We start from the raw sequence: 21,531 nt of genomic DNA on the forward strand, positions 1-21,531 counted from the left end.
TCACACAGCAGGGCACAGGGCTGTGCTCATACCTGGCTCTGTTAAGTTCCCCAGAGTTGCTTCATGCTCTGTACACACGCTGCTGCTACTTCCAAAGTCAACTGTAGCAGGGAAAGATAGGGTGCAGTGCTGTGAGCTGCAGGATGCATTCAGATATTCTGGTGTCTCAACTTGTGCCTGTCCCCGGACTCTGCACCGGCCCTGGTCTGAGGAGGGATTCTGGGCATCTGTAATCCCCCCCCCCCCCCCCCTGAGTTTGCCTATGAGGTAGGTCTCAAATACGCATCCCAAATTTTTCCTTGCCTGGTGGCCCTAGGTTGCCCTTATTTTTAACTTGTATGGGGCCCAGAAAATTCTGATAAACCAGATCTATCAATAACTTTTTTTTTTAATCAATGTCATGATTTGATATTCTACTTTGAAACTGAATGAGCCATTTCTCAAGTCCACTAGGCTGATGCACTTAGTTTCTAATGTAAATTTAAGAGAAACAACATTCATGAAAAATGGCATTTTTTTTTTGCAGTTTGGCACTCCCTGTAAATAGTTCGATGTTTCCCTCGGGTATTTATCATGGGTTTTGCTGTTAGAGATATCTGTACATGTGTATATCTCCTCTGCTGTCTCTGTTGGTTTTAAATCCGTAAAGAACTGCAGTGTTCCATTTTTGCTGTTGAACACACAGTAGAAGTTGTTTTTGCATACAATTCTTTTCCTTTTCTATTTTTTTTAATCATGTTGCAGACTTATCACTTTCTGTTTGAATAACCATGTGATTGCAGCTGTTCATTCGCAAGTCAAGCATAGACATGAAAGAACGTTGTGAATGGTGTACAATTTAATATCTATATCACAGCTAATCAGGACTATTTGTTGGAAATACATATTTAAATTCCACTCTGTTTCCTGATGAATTTATTTAGCATTTACAATCAGCTTGTCTTTTATGTATGCTTTTATTTGTATGTGTGAGTGTTTGCATTTGTGTGTTATCTCTACCCAGAGAAGAGGAATAGAAGAAAAATATCTGCATTGCGAAGTTACAATACAGTAAATAAATAGTACACAATGGCTTTAATTGACGCTGGAGACTTCTTGTATGACATACACCGTTTCCTTGAAAATAAGTCTATTCATTTTTGCACCAAAAGATGTGCTAGGGCTTAATTTCAGGGGATGTCTTATATTTCTGTAAACACACAAGTTTCTGTGCCATATGTCCTCCTACCTTCCCCACTGTGCCACATCTTCCTCTGCTGGAGCCACCTCTTGTGTGCCCCAGTTTCCCTTGTACCTTAATGGTCCTCCTGGTATCCCCCTCTGTACCTGTGTCCTCCTCTATCCCCTGTCCTGTGTCTCATGTCCCCCTACATCCTCTTTTGTGTCTTCCTCTGTCCCCCATGTCCATCATGTCCTCTGTCCCCCTGCATCCTTCTCTTACCCCCAGCTCCATGCCACTGTGTCCCTGAGCTTCAGGGTATTTGGAAGAAGTACGGCAGCTTGTGTTTCTACTGGTGATGGTCTTGTAGACAGGGCCATGGCTCCATTATTAGGCCAATCACTGCACTCGCTAATTAGCAGTGAGTGCAGTGATTAGCCCAATGATGGAGCTAAGGTCCCACCTGTGAGACCATAGGCTCTAGTAATGACACAAGTTGCCATACTTTTTCCCCTTACTGCTGCTTAGGGCTTACTTTTGGAGTAGGCCTTCTATTTGGAGCAGGCTTGAAATTCCTGCAAGGGCTTACTTTCAGGGAATGTCTTAATATTTTGAGGAAATGGGGTAATAGGAGTCTGTAAATGGAGCTTGTTTCCCTCTGCATACGTGAGGTATGATTCCACTCCATACAGTCTTTAATAATGGACTGCTATGACTGTTTGTATATCAATTGGATGAGCCCTGGTTTTAGAGGTTTGTTAGATTCATTGTCTTTATCCAATCTAACATTGTCTATTAAAAACATATGATAGTGATTGGTGGCCTGAGCTTTCTCCTAGAAGACAATTTTTCATATTCTCTTTAAAATAACTTTTCTGCACTTTTCAGGAGATTTAATTTTAAAATGAAAAGTGGCCTACTACCCTCTACAAGATCCCTGACAGTCTATTAATGGTCCTGGTCCTCCACAACCTAATATGCCCAAATTGGTCCCTGATTGTCTAGAGTGGTGTTTGAGAGTCAAAGGGGCTATTTTTGTCTCCTCCTAAATCTACTTGTTAAAATGGGATCATACTCCCAAAACTAAAATTGCTGTAACTACTCTTAGTAACATAAAGTAACATTTGAAAGCATTCCCACACATTCCTTGTGTGTAAAAACCTTTTTCACTGCAGAGAGCAGGAGAAGCTTGGTTACCTCTTGTCATCGGCAAAGGCAAATTTAATCATTGCCTGCTGAAGATTTCTGAGCAATGTGTCTTCTCACTGCATTCCTGTTTCTGCTGAACATTGCCCTGGCAACAGTTAAGTCACTTCAGCAGTAAAGGAGGTGTGCAACGTGAAGACACATGGTTCAGAAAGCTTCTGCTGGCAATGATTACATTTGCTGATCACCATAGATGAGCAACTTCTTCTCTCTGCAGTAAAAATAAAGATTCTGGGACCAGATTAGCCACTTGTTTCTTCCAGGTTTGAGATTCAGACATTATAGCAGTCAGAGATCAGCAGAGCAGTCAGGTAACTGTTTAAAAGGAAACGCTTATGGATGCCACCACATGCCTCTCTTTTCAGGTTCCTTTTAACCACTTAATGACAACATGATGTATATATACGTCCAGTGTAGTTGTGGAGAGTGTACCACCAGTTTGTTTTGCAAAATGAAACGTGCTATTATTTTAACGGTGACGAGTGGTAGAATACATTTTAGTGTATTAAAAGCTTGGACCCACATCACATAAGAAATAGGTAGGAACAAACTCAATCCAACATAAAAAGTCATTTTCAAAATTATGATCAAACTTGGGAAAGTCTTAGCAAACCTACAGGAGACATATATGGTAACATTTTAACCACGATAAGCAGTAGAATAGAGGTTAGAGAGTTTTAGGGTTGAAGCCCATGTCTTGTATATTCTTTTTAAAGGGAAGGACCAAGCAGAAGAAAAAAACAAAATCCACTTACCTGGGGCTTCCACCAGCCAGCTCCTGGCAGCCGTCCTGTGACCTCGCTGCAGCTCCGGGGCTCCCAGTGTCCTCCGCTGCAGAAGCTAACCTCGCCAGGTCGGGTTCCTAGTCGGCTTCTTGTGCGTTCCACTGCACTGGAAAGCATTGCACTGCACAGGTGCAGAATGTGACCCAGGCGGTGGAACGCACTAGAAGCCAACCTGGCAAGGTTGGCTTCTGCAGCGGAGGACACCGGAGCTGCGGCGAGGGCACAGGACGGCTGCCAGGGGCTGGATGAAGCCCCAGGTAAGTGGATTTTTTTTTTCTTCTGCCTGGATGCATCCTTTAAGTCAGGGGTCCCCAACCCCCGGTCCGCGGCCCACTGGTGGTCCATGGGCCGTTTGCGGGTTGTCCGCGTGTGTAGCCTCTTGCCCCCACCCCACCTTGTGGCTGCCGTTGCTGTTACCTTAGCTGGCAGCTGCTTCCTCCCTGCCTCCATGCGTTAGTGTCCTTCACAGCAGCGCGACTGCTGTGATGAGGCAGAGAGCAGGAGAGCGGCTTCCTGTAGCGGCGATGTGTATCGCCGTTACCAGGGCAACCGCTCTCCTGCTTCCTGCCTCATCACAGCAGCCACGGGGCGCGCTGCTGTGAAGGACACTAACACGCATGGAGGCAGAGAGGAAGCGGCTGCCAGATAAGGTAACAGCAGTGGCGGCCGTGGAGGGGGCGGGGGGCCTATCCTGGGGCACTATACTACCCATACTGGGGCACTATACTAGCTATACTGGGGCACTATACTGGGGCACTATACTAGCTATACTGGGGCACTATACTAGCTATACTGGGGCACTATACTAGCTATACTGGGGCACTATACTACCAATACTGGGGCACTATACTACCCGTACTGGGGCACTATACTACCCGTACTGGGGCACTATACTACCCGTACTGGGGCACTATACTACCCGTACTGGGGCACTATACTACCCGTACTGGGGCACTATACTACCCGTACTGGGGCACTATACTACCCGTACTGGGGCCCTATACTACCCGTACTGGGGCCCTATACTACCCGTACTGGGGCCCTATACTACCCGTACTGGGGCCCTATACTACCCGTACTGGGGCCCTATACTACCCGTACTGGGGCCCTATACTACCCGTACTGGGGCACTATACTACCCGTACTGGGGCACTATACTACCCGTACTGGGGCACTATACTACCCGTACTGGGGCACTATACTACCCGTACTGGGGCACTATACTTTCCGTACTGGGGCACTATACTGCCCGTACTGGGGCACTATACTAGCTATAGTGGGGCACTATACTACCCGTACTGGGGCACTATACTACCCGTACTGGGGCACTATACTACCCGTACTGGGGCACTATACTACCCGTACTGGGGCACTATACTACCCGTACTGGGGCACTATACTTTCCGTACTGGGGCACTATACTGCCCGTACTGGGGCACTATACTTTCCGTACTGGGGCACTATACTTTCCGTACTGGGGCACTATACTTTCCGTACTGGGGCACTATACTTTCCGTACTGGGGCACTATACTACCCGTACTGGGGCACTATACTTTCCGTACTGGGGCACTATACTTTCCGTACTGGGGCACTATACTTTCCGTACTGGGGCACTATACTGCCCGTACTGGGGCACTATACTGCCCGTACTCGGGCACTATACTGCCCGTACTCGGGCACTATACTAGCTATACTGGGGCACTACACTGGGGCACTATACTACCCATACTGGGGCACTATACTACCCGTACTGGGGCACTATACTACCCGTACTGGGGCACTATACTGCCCGTACTGTGGCACTATACTGCCCGTACTGGGGCACTATACTGCCCGTACTGGGGCACTATACTGCCCGTACTGGGGCACTATACTGCCCGTACTGGGGCACTATACTGCCCGTACTGGGGCACTATACTGCCCGTACTGGGGCACTATACTGCCCGTACTGGGGCACTATACTGCCCGTACTGGGGCACTATACTGCCCGTACTGGGGCACTATACTGCCCGTACTGGGGCACTATACTGCCCGTACTGGGGCACTATACTGCCCGTACTGAGGCACTATACTGCCCGTACTGGGGCACTACACTGGGGCACTATACTACCCATACTGGGGCACTATACAAGCTATACTGGGGCACTATACAAGCTATACTGGGGCACTATACTAGCTATACTGGGGCACTATACTAGCTATACTGGGGCAACTAAACTCCTTATACTGGGGCAAGTATGCTTCCTATGCCGCCGCACCCCCCAATCAACTCCCCCCCCCCCCCCCCCTCGTAACCCGCTGCGCATGACGACACTGCTCAACCCGGACACCAACCCACCACCCCTCCCAAATACCCCCCCCCCCCTCCCTCCTAGTCCACAGATTTTGGTCGGATAGCGGTCCCCGAGCCGAAAAAGGTTGGACCCCCGCTTTAAATCACAAACTGAATCAAAAGCAGTTAAATTTCCACAGATTTTGTATAAAATAAGACTTGTAAAATGAAAACAGTGACAAAATGTAAAAGAAAAAAAAACATATTGTTAGCTTAAAAACGTAGCTTTTTAAATATGTATTCCATAAGGGTATATTACTATTCTTTTTGCAAATAGTCTTGTAAACATGTATAGTGTACAATAAGAAAGCAAAAAACACAAAACAGAAAAAGACACCTTTATTTCCAAATACAATATTGTCACCATACATTGTATTAGGAACATAATCTAAGGCTGGTTTCACACCAGGACGTTGCGTTTTAGGGGACGTTAAGGTCGCATAACGTGCCCCTAACGCAACACCTGGTGCTCTCTGATGTGGACGTCAGAGTGAGCCGCGTTGTGCAACTCACTCTGGCGTCCATGATGCCGTGATGCGTACTCTTGGACGCATGCGGCATCACGTGGTCCCGCCCGGCCAATTGCCGCACAGAGCGGCCGCTCCAGGAAGTAAACACTGCACGTCACTGAGTGCAGTGAATATTAATTAGCCATGTGCCTGGCCACTCTCCGCTCCTCCCCAACATTACTGAGCATGTGCAAGCAGTCTAACGCGGCTCTGCTGCTTATAAAGTACTGCATGCAGTACGTTGTGTTATGGCGCAGCGTTACTAAGTAACGTAACGTGGGCACTGTGAACAGCCCATTGATATTTAATTGCTGTGCGGTGGGGTGCGTTACAGGCTGCTCTAACATGCGCCTGTAACGTCCCACTGTGAAACCAGCCTAAATGTAATAACCAGGATGGATAAGCAAATAAAATTTGTGGGGGATGAAGAAAGAGATTTTTTTTTACCCTTATTTTCCCTTTAACATGCATAGAAAATAAGGCAATTACTTAACAAAATTTTCACACACTTAGGCCTCTTTCACAGTGGGACGTTAAAGTCGCACGTTATAAAAATTTATAACGCAGACTAACGCACAGCAATACAAAGTCTGTGCGACATTCATAGTGCACATGTTGCGTTGTGTGTAACGTGTAGCAATATTTAGAAAGTGCAGCATACTGTGCGTTTAGAAAGAAATTTGCTGTTTTATGTGTGTTGCACATGCTCAGTAATGTTTTTTGTTTCAAAATGTAACGCATGCGCCGTTTTCGTTCCATCAGTATGCAACGAAAACTGCGCACCAAGAGACACATAACGCAGTGCAAAATAACGTCCAATTTCATAACCTACATCTGCTGCATTAGGGGCACGTTGTGCGACTTTAACATCGCATGAAACACAACATCCCACTGTGAAAGAGGCCTAAAAGCCTAATTTGTCTTGAAAAAAAAAGAATATATAGAACTTAGGTGTTAGGTGTGATTAGTTGGAATTTAGGTGTGATAAGTAGTAATAAAGTTGTGAATTAATGGGAGCAGAGATGATATGTGAAAGTTGCTCTCATCCTGAAGTAATCAATAAAAACCAGTGGTTATAGGAAGTTGTCATGCTGACCTTACCAGAGAATTCTAGTGGCCTGGCTGGTAATCCCAGCTTCTCTACCCAGAAGCAAAATAAATGGAGGGCACCTTAGGTTGCAAGCATAACATAACACGTATGTATTTAGTGTAGCATTATCTTGTGGCCAAAAAGTAACCCCTAAATACACCATTATACACCTATACATAGAAAAATGAAATACATTATCTTTAACCACTTCCGCCCCTGCCCCATAGTAACCCAAATAAAACACTTGTTAAAAAAATAATAATATTAAAACATAATAAAACTACATAAATAGTTAATCTTAGGGACTTTTTTTAAATGTATGTCATGAGGTTATATTACTGTTGCTTTTGTAAATAAAGGCTTGTAATTATTGTTACGGTATAAAAAAAAGCTAAACAGAAAAAAAATACACCTTTATTTCCAAATAAAATATTGTCGCCATAGATTGCACTAGGGACACAATTTAAACGTTGTAATAACCGAGACAAATTGGCAAAAATAAAGTATTTTTTTATCTACAACAGCACAGTTTATTTTTAAACTACAATGGCTAAAAGCTGAGAAATAGTTATTTATTAATTTTTCATTTTTTTCCTCTTCCCTGTAAAATGCATATTAAATAAAATAATTCTTAGCAGAAGGTACTGCCCAAAGAAAGCCTAGTTTGTCCAGCAAAAAATAATATAGAGATCATTTCAGTGAGGTAACTAGCGATAAAGTTGTTGGTGAGTGAATGGGAGGAGCGTGATGTGAAAATTGCTCTGGTTTTGAAGGGGGGAAAAACCTGTGGAACTGAAGTGGTTAACTCCAGGTTATCCATAAAATCATTGAATACCCCAGATAGGTAAATGTGTAAAAAGCTGGGCAACACACAGATAGTGTGAGAAGCTCAGAAACCACAGCCCTGACATTTATTTCAGTACAGGTTGCCTTTAACTGTACCTGTGAAAAAATGTTTGCAGCATACAAAATAGCAGAATATACTTTGAGGAGAACTTTGAGAAATTGCAGCACCTGGGTATATAACACACAGTGTCAAAATAATTCACATTTAAGAGTATCGAAGAAACCAGCTGCAAAACATCCCTTTGGGATTCAAAAAATTGCCACATGCTGCATTTGATGGATGACCCTATACTGGAAATCTCATTGCAAAGCCTAGATCAAAATGATTTGTTTCCTTTGTTCTGGCAAGCCATGTTGCTATGGTTACCTAATTAACCAGTGGTCTCTTCGCAAAGATGTCTCCCCTCCCCCCCCCCCCCCCCCTTCAGATAGGAATGTCAAACAACCAGAGCTATATATCCTCATGTCAGGTTTACAGATACTCATTTACCGGTGTGATATTTAGCACACATCACGGGAGTGATTATAGAAAACATCCACTGTTATGATTATCTAGGATCAATATTGTCCAGAAGCTATTAAATTAACACACTTTCATGTGCATTTACGTAAGTGCCATTTTATGTACACTTTACTGCTTTCCAAGAGGTGCCGAGTAGAATTTCTCATGCCTTTTAGATACAGCTCATACACATAAAAGCACATAAGAAGAGGGTGTGAATGAACTTGAAGCCTAACCCTGACATTAAATGCAAACCTGGTGGCCCTACACAAATGTTGCCACCACCATTTCCCCCTTCCCCAGAGAGCAATGTTGGCTGAGGGTCTGGCTTAAGGAGATAGTTGTGGTGGGGTTGTTGGGGGAGAAGACTGCTTGAGGGTGCTTGTGGGGAGAGATTCAGGCCTGGGGAGGGAGCAAGCATATGATTAAGGGTAGGGGTGGGGGGGCGAGACATAGATAAGGGTGCTGGAACACATGATTGAGTATTCCGAGGGTTTGGGAAGGGAGGAAATACATGACTTCAAAATGCTGTGGAGGAAGCAAGATTAAGGGTGGTAGTTGTTGGGGGGGTTGATAGATTGTGCTATGTGGAGTTGCTTTTGTACCATGCATTCAGTCCTTGCACCCATGTTCCCTAGTGGTTAGTGGTCCATAGTCTGGAGGATTGCACCATTCCCTTAGATCTCCCGCCCGCTCTTCTCTTTGGTCCACTGGTGAGTGAAATTTGGTTGCCAAGCATCTCTGAATCCTCTTCCGCTTTGCGTCTGATCTGCATTCAGACACTGTAGCAAAGGCAGGGTATACTGTCCATCAGAGCAGCTCACAATCTAATCCTTACCATAGTCAATTTGTCCACGGTAGTCTAGGGCCAATTTAAAAAAGTTAATTAACATGTATGTTAATTGTGGGAGGAAAGTGGAGTGCCCAGAGGAAACCCACGCAGGCATGGAGAGAACATACAAACTTTATGCAGATAATGTACAAAAGCTTTTGTTTAGTGAGAACAGAATCACTCCTGTGTTCATAAATGCTCAATCAAAACTATTGCCAATGGGCATTTTTGGAATTTTGGAAATAAATGGTATAAAGCCATTTAATGTTGAAAATTGCTTGAGGCCAACCTCTCTTTTTCATGTATGACCACAGCCGCACTGCACACGAGCAAGATAAGCCTCTAGCCTACAAAGTACTTTCTCTTGTGCATGTTTTTTTTCTCTGCACAAGCGGCTCCTTGTTACTGCACATATGCAAACCCACTGGCGCCTGTGTAGTGCAGCTGCGCATTTTTTCTTTTTTGCTGCCTACAGGTGTACTTTAATAACTTCTTTAGTGCACCCACCCTTGTACAATTTTATATGTACCTGGGTATCAAATAGTGTGAGATTACACCTTCCTTTTTTTGGCAAATGAAGTGTCAGGTTTATTGTAAAAGCCAGGATGGTTCTTGTCTTGTGTTTTTGTGAATTTGCATTGTTGTAGTGATGCACCACAGGAAAACAGAGCAACGGCAAATCAGGGGTCTTTGATTTCTACGTCTGCCTGGTATACTTCTCTCTTATTATAATATATAGAGTAGCGCTCAAGCTGTAATGTACATTAACACAGGCAGTCCAGAAATTTTCCTTAATTAGTAATGATATACTCCTCTCTTATTGTATTAGGCTAATACGTTCACTTATGCGATGTGTGGTATTTTTGTGTATCAGAATCAGAATCAGAAACTTTTTCGCCAAGCACGACTGGGTCGTGCCCGGAATTGGGCTTGGCACGTACAGGGTACTGATACACGATATACAGTGTTTACAGATACAGGACAGGGCATGCAGTAGGAACAGAACATTATACAGAATACAGAACATTATATAACTTTTATGCAGAGGGAGACAATGTGGCATAATTACAATACAAAAAAACATCCGAAAGGTACGCTTGAGCTGAAGCGGCGTCTATGTGCAGGGTGCTTCAGTGCGTCATGGTATTGTGGGGTGTATAGGAGAGCAGGCTCACTATACTGTGTGTCTTGGCTACCATAGCCTTCTGTTGCATATTAACCACCCTGGCGTTCTATTAAGATCGCCAGGGCGGCTGCGGGAGGTTTTTTTTTAAATAAAAAAAAAAACTATTCCATGCAGCTAACTGAAAGTTGGCTGCATGAAAGCCCACTAGAGGGCGCTCCTGAAACGTAATTCCGATCGCCTCCGGCGATCAGAATTAACAAGGAAGGCTGCAATGAGCAGCCTTCCTTGTTTTGCTTACCTCGTCACCATGGCGACGAGCGAAGTGACGTCATGGCCGTCAGCCGCCTCCAATCCAGCCCTTAGCGCTGGCCGGAACTATTTGTTCCGGCTGCGCTGGGCTCCGGCGGCTGGGGGGACCCTCTTTCGCCGCTGCACGCGGCGGATCGCCGCACTACGGCGGCGATCAGGCAGCACACGCGGCTGGCAAAGTGCCGGCTGCGTGTGCTGCTTTTTATTTCACTAAAATCGGCCCAGCAGGGCCTGAGCGGCAGCCTCCGGCGGTGATGGACGAGCTGAGCTCGTCCATACCGCCAGGATGGTTAAATGTTGTATTATATTTTATACATTCATTTGGCGGGTCCATTTGTACTGTACTTGTAATGTGTTCTGATGCAATATTACAACCTATTGAAATCGGTATACTTCATCCAAATTTGCGCGATGCCAGGAGCGCGATCAGATGGTGCGTGCAGCCAGGATTGCACGTGGCCTCACAGATGGAGCAACAGAGGGGAACAGATAAAATCTGAGGGACCAGACGGTCAGGGGGCTGGATTCCATCTGGCCCCCTCTGTTGCTCTGTTGTGTGGCCATGCACAATCATGGCCGTGCACACCATCTGTTCACGCTCCTGGCCAGGAGTGTTCTGCGCATGCACAGTTCTAGTCTTTGTGAACTGCGCATGCACAGAACACTCATGGCCATGGGTTCACGTGTCTGGGAACATTCATGCGCAGTGGCTGGTGACTGAACCAGTTGAGGAATTCATCGGGCCAGTCTGCAGAGCAACAGAGGGGACTGGATATAATCTGAGGGACCAGACCTACTACAGGGGGCTGGAGGAAGCCCCAAGCATAAATCCTGAGGTGTTCTTCATTTCAGGTTCTATTTATACAGGGACCCTGTAGTGAGAGAAATGTAAAGGCTTCTTTTTTTCCATTTTAACTCTTCCAGTTACCTGTCTGCTCCACTTATCCTGGGTCACTTTCAGCCACTGACCCATAATGAGTATGAACAGGTGCTATGATTAAAATCAAGCCATATTAGCCATATGCGTGTTTCAGGTGTGTGATTCAGACAATACTGCAGTGAATAAGCATGACAGCAAGGCAATTGACATTCTTTAAAAGGAAATAAATATGGCAGCCTCCATGTCCTGCTCGCTACATTGTCCCTTTAAGTTACCGTTATCTGCTAAATTCAAGAGTATCTCTTGAATCAACATTCATTTTTCCCACTTTTGATTATGCTTCCTATATCTGTATATAGTTCATTGGATAGTTCTTCCTTGCTTCCTAAATCTGTATATAGGTAGTTTGAAAGATTTGTATTAAAATATGTCCTGTAGTCAAGGCATGATGGGAGGTCTTGTGCAGTGAGTGGTAGACCTGAATTATGATTTTGTCCAGTGGTCAGGTCATAAGGTATTTAGCAAAGCATATTTTCATAGCATTGTTTAATGTATGATGAAGGTATCCTGTTTTGTAAATGTAAATGTGTACCATGTTTTACAATATTTATTTTAAGCAGTGGTATTTCATCTTGTTTAATAAGGCTGCCTGATAATCTAATTTTGAACTTTTGCGTCATCTCTTGGATTGAAAAACATGTATAACAGAATTCCTAATTTGCAAAAAAAAAAGCAGAAAGCGGTAATAAAACCTGTAGAATACAGTGCAAACCAAAAAAACATTCTTTCCCATATTTTCAAGAGAATGAGAAAAAAATATTTACACTTTGCATACAGGTTTATAAGCTATGTTTAATTATTAGTGGAAGAAAATGAATATGAGACTTCTTATATGTGAAGAGAAGCATATATTTTGTATAATGTTCCTGGTTTCTGCGATGAAGCTGATTCTAGCCACCAGTGGACTTGAGATAAAAAAAAATGGGCTACTTATTCAACCCAATGTAAAGCCTGCCTCCTGATCCAATGCAAAGCCTACCTCTCAGCAAAACTATTAAGTGGTGGCTGCCATCAGTTTCTGTACAGGGAAAGTGTGTTTGAAAGTGGTATTATGCTTCCAAAATTAAAATTTCAGTTACTACACTTAGTTACATAAAAGAGCATTTGCAAACATTCCCAGGTATTCCCTGTGTGTAACAGCGTTTATTTTCACCGTTGAGAGCTGAGGAAGCTTGCTTACCTTTTGTCATCAGTGAAGGAAAGAACCTCCCTGTGCTTGTATCTTCACACTGCCCTCCCCCTCTGCTGAATAGACACATCGCCCTGGCAACAGTTGAGTCGCTTCAGCAGAGGGAGAGAGGCAGAGCAAAGGCACAAGCACAGCCCTGCCTTTGCCAATGAGAAGAGATAAGCAAGCTCTTTGCAGTGAAAGTTAATGATTTTACACACAGTGAATACTTGGGAATGCTTTCAAATGTTCTTTTGTATAGCAGAGTAGTTACCGAGGTAATACTTTTGGGAGTATAATCCCACTTTAAGCAAATATCGGAAGACTGCAGGTCCTGGGATTTTGCAATTTCCTTCACAAATAATGCTTTTTTTACCCACATGTAGAGAAGAATGCATATGTAAACTCTCTTCTGGCAAAGCAAAATTGGCCTTTATGTCCTTGCAAGATAGTTAAACATGCTTTTATGTCTTGGCTTTACCTTAATTCTCTTCTTTTGTAACTTGTGTTGAAGTGGAGGCCCTTCAGTCACTTCTCCAACAGTAAAATGTTACCTGGAAATGTGCATATATCAATTATACCACATATGTGTGTTAATGCTGTGTAAACACTCTCATCTTCTGAGTACCAACTCACCGACAAACCCCTCAGCTATGCTAAGGTGTCTTTTTAATCTAGCTCTCTGTTGCGTCTTCCTGTATGTAGTCTGTCTAACCTGCATAATGTTTCACTGTTTGTTCTCTTATTCAGTCTAGCTGTGAAGTTCTTCTCTTCACTTTTAATGTTGTTTCTTTCTGATTTACCTTTACTCTGTCTGTTTGTGATTTCAGTGGACTTCTCTGTGTCAATCTACTTTTAGAAGCAGAGACTATTTAGGAGCCATGAAGGTACCCCCCTCATGCCACAGGAAGGTGTAGTGAGTGACAGCCACTCACACATTCTGCATGCTTTCCGACAACTCAACTCATTAGCATCATTTGTCTCTTACTGGCACATTAAAGCAACCAGTTCATTTTATGGGTTGTCTTACTAATAACAGACCATCCACAGCCTCCCAAAAGACCATTTATGAAGCTGATCCAGGGTGACAATGAACCAATCTCATGTTCAGAGCCTTTTCTCTTTTATCTGTGTCCTTTTTTATATGTTGTTTTATCCTTGTTTCATGTCATTTATTGTGCCTTGAAATTTAAAATTTTGTTTAGTTTAACTGTTTTTGTTCTTTGTTTTACATCAAACTTAATCATTATTGCATTTTGTGGAAACTATCTCACAATTCACACTGTTCTCGGTGTAAATCGGTGAACATATAGCCTGGTGATGGCATATAAGGGCAGTAGAAAATGCATGACCCAGCTAGCATTATACGGGTAAATGGCAAGTATTTTCAACTTGCTTACAGATAAAATAAAAGCAAATAAAACTCCTGCAAAACAGTTATTCATTGAAATTCTTTACTGAACTGTGATGTGGATGTGTCCATTTGCTCCCAAAGTATGACCCCAGGTGTAGAAGACGAGTAGCAAGCTCCTAATCTGCGCAGCAAGGTGGGTAGTGTCTAGGCTGCCTATACACCATAAAGACAGTACAGATTTTAGGCTTGCAAAGAAGCACAGGTTCAATCAGCTTTGGGAATTCATAACTGGCTGTACGCTAAAATCAGGGGCGTAACAATAGGCTCCGTAAACCCTCTTTACCATAGGAGGGCTTGACTTCTAAGGAGGCCCCCATGCAAAGTGTGGCAGCAGAAGCACCATTTTATAGCACTGACATCTACCACAGTGCTTCATAAAGTACATAAGTGACCCTCAGAGAAACTCACAATCTAATCATTAATCTATTCAGTGTAATGCACTTATGCTGGAAATACACGATGCGTTTTTGCGTTCGTTTTTGCCGTCGATTTCGCTTTCGATAGATTCTACTCTCGATTCACTGCTCGATTCCCCTCTCGATTCCTTATCTTTTCTTATCAATTACATGCACTTGAATGAGGAGAATCGAAACGAAAGTAGAATCGACCAGATCCGACAGGTTGGAATTTATCTATTGAACCCATCTATCTAAATCTATCTAAAGTAAAAACTTAACGTGTATTCCCAGCATTAGTGTAACACTGATTTAGGAGATCCAAATATTTTATATAAGTATGTTTATGGAGTGTTGGAAGAAAACAGAATGCCCACAGAAACCCCACTCAGGCCCCAGGCCAAGGTTTGAACCCAGGACTTTAGTGCTGTGTGGTGCCAACCACTATGGCCCTAAACATTGTCTGGTTCACATTGTACAACACATGCACGGATGGATTTTTTTGCGTTCATTTTTCTGGAGCTAAATATTGTGAATTTTAAATGCATCATTGGTAAGACGCAATACAACACAGTAGACGGAGAAACCCTTGTGCCGCATGTTACAATATTCCCCATTATGTGATTACACATTGCTCGGCAATGCACAGCATAGTCTATGGGCTTTCTTATTGCCATACAGATAGAGATCGTACAGCATGTGCAGTGCGTCAGACCTCATAGCACTGTACATTATGTACAAAAGCCCTTGAAGAGGAACTTCATCCCAACCAGTAGCTGATGCCCCTTTCCCATGAGAAATCTTTACGTTTTCTTGAATAGATCGGGTGGTCTATGTGGCTTATATTGTGGTGAAACCCCTTCCACAGTGTGATGTCATGACCATGGTCATGACCGTTTCCTTTCTGTGAACCTTGTTGCATTGTGGGAAATATCAGCCATTTTCAACTGCCCAGCAGTATGTGTTTTTAATCGTACTCCATTTAAATTGCTCAGAAGTGTGACATCGCAGAATGTAGTCAGAGAATCGACTGTGTTGTGTGCATGATCAACTAGAGCGCCCAACAAAATCGCACTAAAGCATTTAAGAGCACACGCAAAACCGAAGACAGTAGTCTTAGTTGTAGATTTCATATACACAGAATAGTTGATTTGCCAACAAATGTTTAGTAAGGCCCCTTCCTACACTTCACTCTTCCGCTGCAGAGCGGTTCTTCTGCAACTGAACTGATACTATCCCAAAAGGTCGCACCAAGCATTATCGATGCAGTGAGACCATAAAGTGAGGCATACTTTCCAATTAAAGTATGCCTCACTTCCAGATTAATCTTGCATAATGCACTGTAGCCCTTGCATCGCCACAATGGGACCCACCACCCTGTGATCACTGTGATAGGGCTATCACTGTTTCTGTGATGGGATGCCCATCTGTGATGCAACAGAATGTAGCGGGGTAAGTGTAATAGGGCCCTACATTTTTTCTTGTTTGGCCCTCCTGTTTTAAATTGGAGAAGAGAAGGTTTTGTTTTTTTTAGGGCAAATCCAAACTTGTATAGTCCTGTGTCTTTTCATTAAAGGTCAGCTGGACTTTGTATGAATTACCTGATACATGGTATTAAAAAATGTTAGTTGATTTAAACTATATATAAAAGTGCAAAGTAGAACCTATATTATGTTACGTTCCTTGTTGGTCTCTTACCTCTCTCCTCATTAAGAGAACTGAGAAAGTGTTTGGTTTTAGTGATGGTAGCTACGAGTATGTAGCTACTTGTAATCGAAATTTAAACTAGATAGTGGTGCCTGTGGCAGAGGGGGGTTAACTTACCTATGACGCCGTCTACAGCCAATGTGCTCCACTCGTGGTCATGTAACACCTCTACTTTTTCCTCCTGTGTTTGAAGAAGGAAGTAGTGGAATTATGTGGACCATGAGTGGAACACATCGTCCACAGGCAGCGTCATAGTTAACCCCCCCCTGCTGTGGGCAGCGCTATCTAATTTACATTTCACTATTTGGTACCTGTGAAATGGGTGCAGTATGACGTGAGTGAATTTTCCAGGACTTGATAAATACAGCATAGTTCTGATCGAACATGGACAAACGTCTTTTTTTTCTATGTAACCGTATCACAAATTCGTTCAAAAAACATAGGAAGTTAAAGAGAAACTCGCAACAACTAATTTTAGAACATATCCAGACTGAAAACCCACCAGTTCAGCTAGGCATTTATAGAAGTATTGTCTTACTACTTCATCCTACTATCAATTTCAGAATCTGAGAGAGCCTAAGGGCCATATGCAGTTCACTTTTTCACCTGAGTTATCTCCTAAGAGATAATTTTCATCTTCACTTTAAAATACATTTTCTGAATTTTACAATTGAAAAAGTACACTAAACTTGGTGAAAAAGTTCTATCAAATCTATTTTGAGTATTTTCTTGCTTGCTGGTTGTGTAAGGGGCATTTTATTATAAGGTGTAAAAATACCACCTAGGAGAAAACTCAAGTGAAAAAGTGAATTGCATGTGGGCCTAAGTGCTTTGTCCTTTGGGAGAAAAGCACTATAGAAATATCATTTACATTGTAGAACATAAAACCTTATTTTGGATACCTTTTTTTACCTCATTTTTCCTATTCATCTTATATCAGGATTTTGCTCTATATCTGTATGTAAAACCCACCCTCCCCAGTGATTCATTGATACATTTAATACTGTAAATTAAAGTGAGGTAGGATTTTACAATGGCCGAACATTGACTACATAATTTATAAATTAATCTTTGTAACTATCTGTGTCAGCACACAGAGAGAATCTGATTATTGGTGATCTGCAGTATCACCAAGAATACAGATATATACCTGATTATTGATGGTCTGCAGAATCACCAATAATACAAGTATAACTAACCTCTGGACACCTGATAAAGTGTAAGTGTTTGGACAACAGTATATGAGCCTGGACCACCTGAGGAGCAGGTGACCCTAGACTGTATAACGAGTATCTCCTAGTCCGGGTTGGAGACAACCAGAGAGCCAGTGATTCCCTTAACTGCTTGGAATCAGACTCTACTGCAGTCAAAGGACTCCTATGAGCTAGAGTCCCTGACTGGATTGCAGAGAGGTCCCTCTGAGGGACAGGAAGTCCCTGCAGCTACTGGACACCCCACCGGGGGGGTGTCACAGGTAGTACAGATGGGCTGAACACCCAAGGAGTGAGTGACAGCTAGAAGGGTCGGCCAGGCCGGGTCGGCAACACACGAGCGGATAAGGTACAGAGACAGAAGGCTGATTAGGTAAACAGGGACAGGCAGGGTTGGCAACATGTAATCAGATATGTGTAGGTACCGAATCAGAGAGCAGGAGAAGGGTCAAGAGAGCAATAGGTCGTAACAGATATCAAGCAGAAGCCTGGTCTAGAGTGTGAGGTCCGTGGTCTCAACACCCAGGAACTGGTCTAAAGAATAACACAGCAATGACACAGTATCCCTAATCTTGGGTGTGAGGTCCGTGGTCTCAACACCCTGGAACTGGTCTAAAGTATAACACAGTAATAAAACAGTAATCTGGCTAAGTGTGAATTCCCAGGTCCACCTGGTTCAAACACACCGAGGGATCTGACTATGGTCTGAGTGCTAACGCATAAGCTTTCGCAACGGCTGACAACCAGCAACTGACAGGCAAGATGTATATATAGCAGAGCGCTCCTCAGCGCCGCCCAGTCCCATTCAGCCAATCACCTACTGCGCTGGGATCAGCTGATCGTCCTGATCAGCTGATCCCTCTCCTATTGGCATAAAGGGCCTGCCTGTTAGCGCGCGTGCGCATAGCTCTCCATCTGTGTGCACTACTAGGCTCAGACAATCCAGACGCATGCTGCTGCGGAGAAACCGCCGGTCTAAACGCGGAACCAGCCGCCTCGCTGTCAGACCGCGCGGCGGTGTCTCCGCAATCCATTACAATCTTGTTTTAAAAAAAAATGTAAGTTCCTCTTCAAGTTTGACAACCAGAGAAGGATAATAGCAGACAGAATGCCACATCTAGACTTTAATAATATCATATCTTTTTTACAGATCACTTAACACATTTTTGGTTGTAGTGGGGCTCAAGTAGAATTTACCTTAATGAGAACCAGTGAAGGCAGAAATTTTAAAACTTACACTTTTGCACTATATTTAAAGTTGTCATTAGGAAAGGATTATGGCTGTTCCCATTAGTTAGTCTCCATCCCATAATAATTGTCTGGCTAAAATACTGATGCTTTGAATACAATCATTTGAGTCACAGATTTTGTACAAGCTTGCAGATAAGGCGATTCTTAAAGGCCCGTACACACGCCTGACTAAAGTCAGCTGAGGCGCCTGATAACGACCACCCCAGCCGATAATAAATAAAGCATGTGTACAGAGGCACTGACCCACGACGCACAAGTGATTCACTTAGCGGATCAACTTGCCTCCAGCGATGGCCAGCTTCACTGTTTATGCAGCTCGTATGCCCACCACATGACATCACCATGCACAGCTCCATTGTTCCTCCGCCCCCTCAGCAATACAGCGTATTGTCCGCTACATAGCTGATACTCATCTATACAGCTGAGCTCTGCAATGGTTCTAATCCCCAATGAGCGACATCAGTGGTTTGGTGTGCAGGCCCATTTAGGTGGCCATACACGGATTTTGGTGTTCAATCGATCAATAGATCTGATTCATTTTTTAAATTGATTATAAATATATACAAATTTTCCAGGTTCGTCTGATTCAGTGTTTCTGAACATGCACATCATTAGCTTGGTGGAGGGGAAGAGGAGGGTTGGCATTATAACTAATTTCCGGAACGGTTTGAATGACCGTACAAATCTATCCAATATCCATTCCAGTATGTGCAGCACTGATTTATTTATATATTGCTGTAATCTCCCGCAGCGCTTTATTGTAGAAATGGATTTGTTGCCAACAGTCTAATCCCTACCATAGTCATATGTCTATTGTTGCCAACAGTCTAATCCCTACCATAGTCATATGTCTATTGTAGTCTAAGGCCAATTAACCAATCTGTTTGTTTTTGGAGTGTATGAGGAAACCAGAGTGCCTGGAGAAAACCCACGCAGACATGGGAAGTACATACAAACTCCTTGCAGATAGTGCCCTGGCTGGGATTCACTACACCACCGTGCTGCTCAATCTCTGTCCCAACAAACTGTTCTCATCGAAAAAAAAAAAAAATTTAAATTGGCACGTCAATCGGACATAGTTTGATCAGTGTATGGCCACCTTCACTTTTTTCCTTGAATATTTATGGGTTACACAATTATCCTTTGATCACTAAGAATGTTTATGTAGAGCAGGTGTTTTGACTTCATTATAGCGTAGTTCATTGCTTGCTTGTACAGTAAGTGTGTGACTCAGACACTGCTAAAAACAGAAGATCAGCATGGCAGCCAGGCAGCTGCCATTTAATTTTGGCAATGGGGTCAGTGTCAGCTCTATGCTCTCCATATAGCCTTCCCTTACTGCTTAATGATTCAGCGAGCAACTCAAAACCATTGAAGTATTGAGGCCATATGCATAGTGCAAGCTTTTACAAGGTCCGTGAATACAGTAAGAAGTAATAAATTGCAGCCCCAGAGCTTGTGTTATAGACACATGGCCAGAATGGCAGCTTTCATGTTGCATTCTGAAAACATCTTCCTTTAAAACATTGGAATCTCACAGGTAGCAGCTGCCTAAAAATGTTACAAAACATTTAAAACATTTAAAATGGTGCATTTTTAATCTGATTATATTGACACCTACAAAGTGGAATGTTAACCATAGATTTTGGCCATACACGATCACTATGCAGGAAATTATAGTTGTGGATTATTTTACTCAATAGACAGTGTACTGGTTAAGGGCTCTGCTTCTGATATGGGTTGAAACCAGGGTTTGAATCCTGGCTGGGGTCAGTACCTATTCAATAAGAAGTCCTTGGGAAAGACTTCATCAACACTTCAGGGTGGTCCATTGAGCGCGCTCTTAGTGGCTGTAGCTCTTGAGGGTTTTGAGTCTAAGGCACACATATCCGTGTTGCACGTAACGAAAATGTCACTGAGAGCCCAGATTTGACACTTTTTCCTGGACTGGATTGAAAAAGTGTCCAATGCAAGCCTGTGAGAATGGACACTGTCCGTTTTCACTAAGCTAGTCACCGCATCCACGTCATCCATTTTGGCCGCATCCCGTCTCCGTTGTGACGTCATACTCACGCGTCCCGCTGTCCATCACCACTGCTCGGTCCATTCTGAATAGCTCAGAGGCCGACAGAAGCATGAGGATTCTCCACTTGGCTGCAAAAGACCAATGGGAATCCTCAGCAACAGAGAGAATTCTCATTGGTTCCTGTTGAACCAATGAAAATTCACCCTGTTGCTAGGCAGAATTGGCCTGTTGCAGCCTATGGAGAGCCATGCTTCTGCTGGCCTCCAGACTGTGGAAGGGACCAAGCGGTGGCGGTGAGACAGGTGAGTGGCGATGCGTACATAGCAACGGGATCAATCGTGCGGACGCAGAACGTGCCCTACTATCCAGATCAGATCTGTGTCAAACGGATCAGTTTTTTCAGAAAACCGGATCCATTTGGCACGGATCTGATCTGAAACCAGAAGTGTGGACCGGTCCTAACAGGAGAAAGCGCTATACAGATGTTAGGATTATTATTAGAAATATTGATATTGAATACACAAATATCATACTATTTCACAATGTATGCCTGATATTATAAAATATAGAATTCTAGCTGTAAATTAGGATTTAATTTTTATTTCATATTTAAAATCCAACATTTGAGGGGTATTGGGGACGAGGGTTCAATTACTTTAAATTTTCTCCAAAACATTCAACATCGCAAAATAACAAAAAAAATTAAAAATGAAAAAGGCTAT

The 21,531-nt window shown here is 43.3% G+C and overlaps 1 protein-coding gene and 1 long non-coding RNA gene across 15 annotated transcripts in view; one reads left to right on the forward strand and one right to left on the reverse strand.

Moving 5' to 3' along the window:
• The window catches only part of LOC137521439 (uncharacterized), an 81,960-nt gene extending 68,601 nt beyond the window's left edge, over window positions 1-13,359 (reverse strand). The window contains exon 1 of the long non-coding RNA XR_011022123.1: window positions 13,287-13,359. This is a non-coding gene — a long non-coding RNA (uncharacterized lncRNA). The remainder of the gene's footprint in view (window positions 1-13,286) is intronic.
• Window positions 1-21,531, forward strand: part of PLCH2 (phospholipase C eta 2) — a 1,280,386-nt gene that overhangs the window by 1,226,628 nt on the left and 32,227 nt on the right. The gene's annotated exons all lie outside the window — the stretch shown is intronic.

The sequence above is a fragment of the Hyperolius riggenbachi genome, chromosome 6 (genome assembly GCF_040937935.1).
Source record: "Hyperolius riggenbachi isolate aHypRig1 chromosome 6, aHypRig1.pri, whole genome shotgun sequence".
Classification (NCBI taxonomy): domain Eukaryota; kingdom Metazoa; phylum Chordata; class Amphibia; order Anura; family Hyperoliidae; genus Hyperolius; species Hyperolius riggenbachi.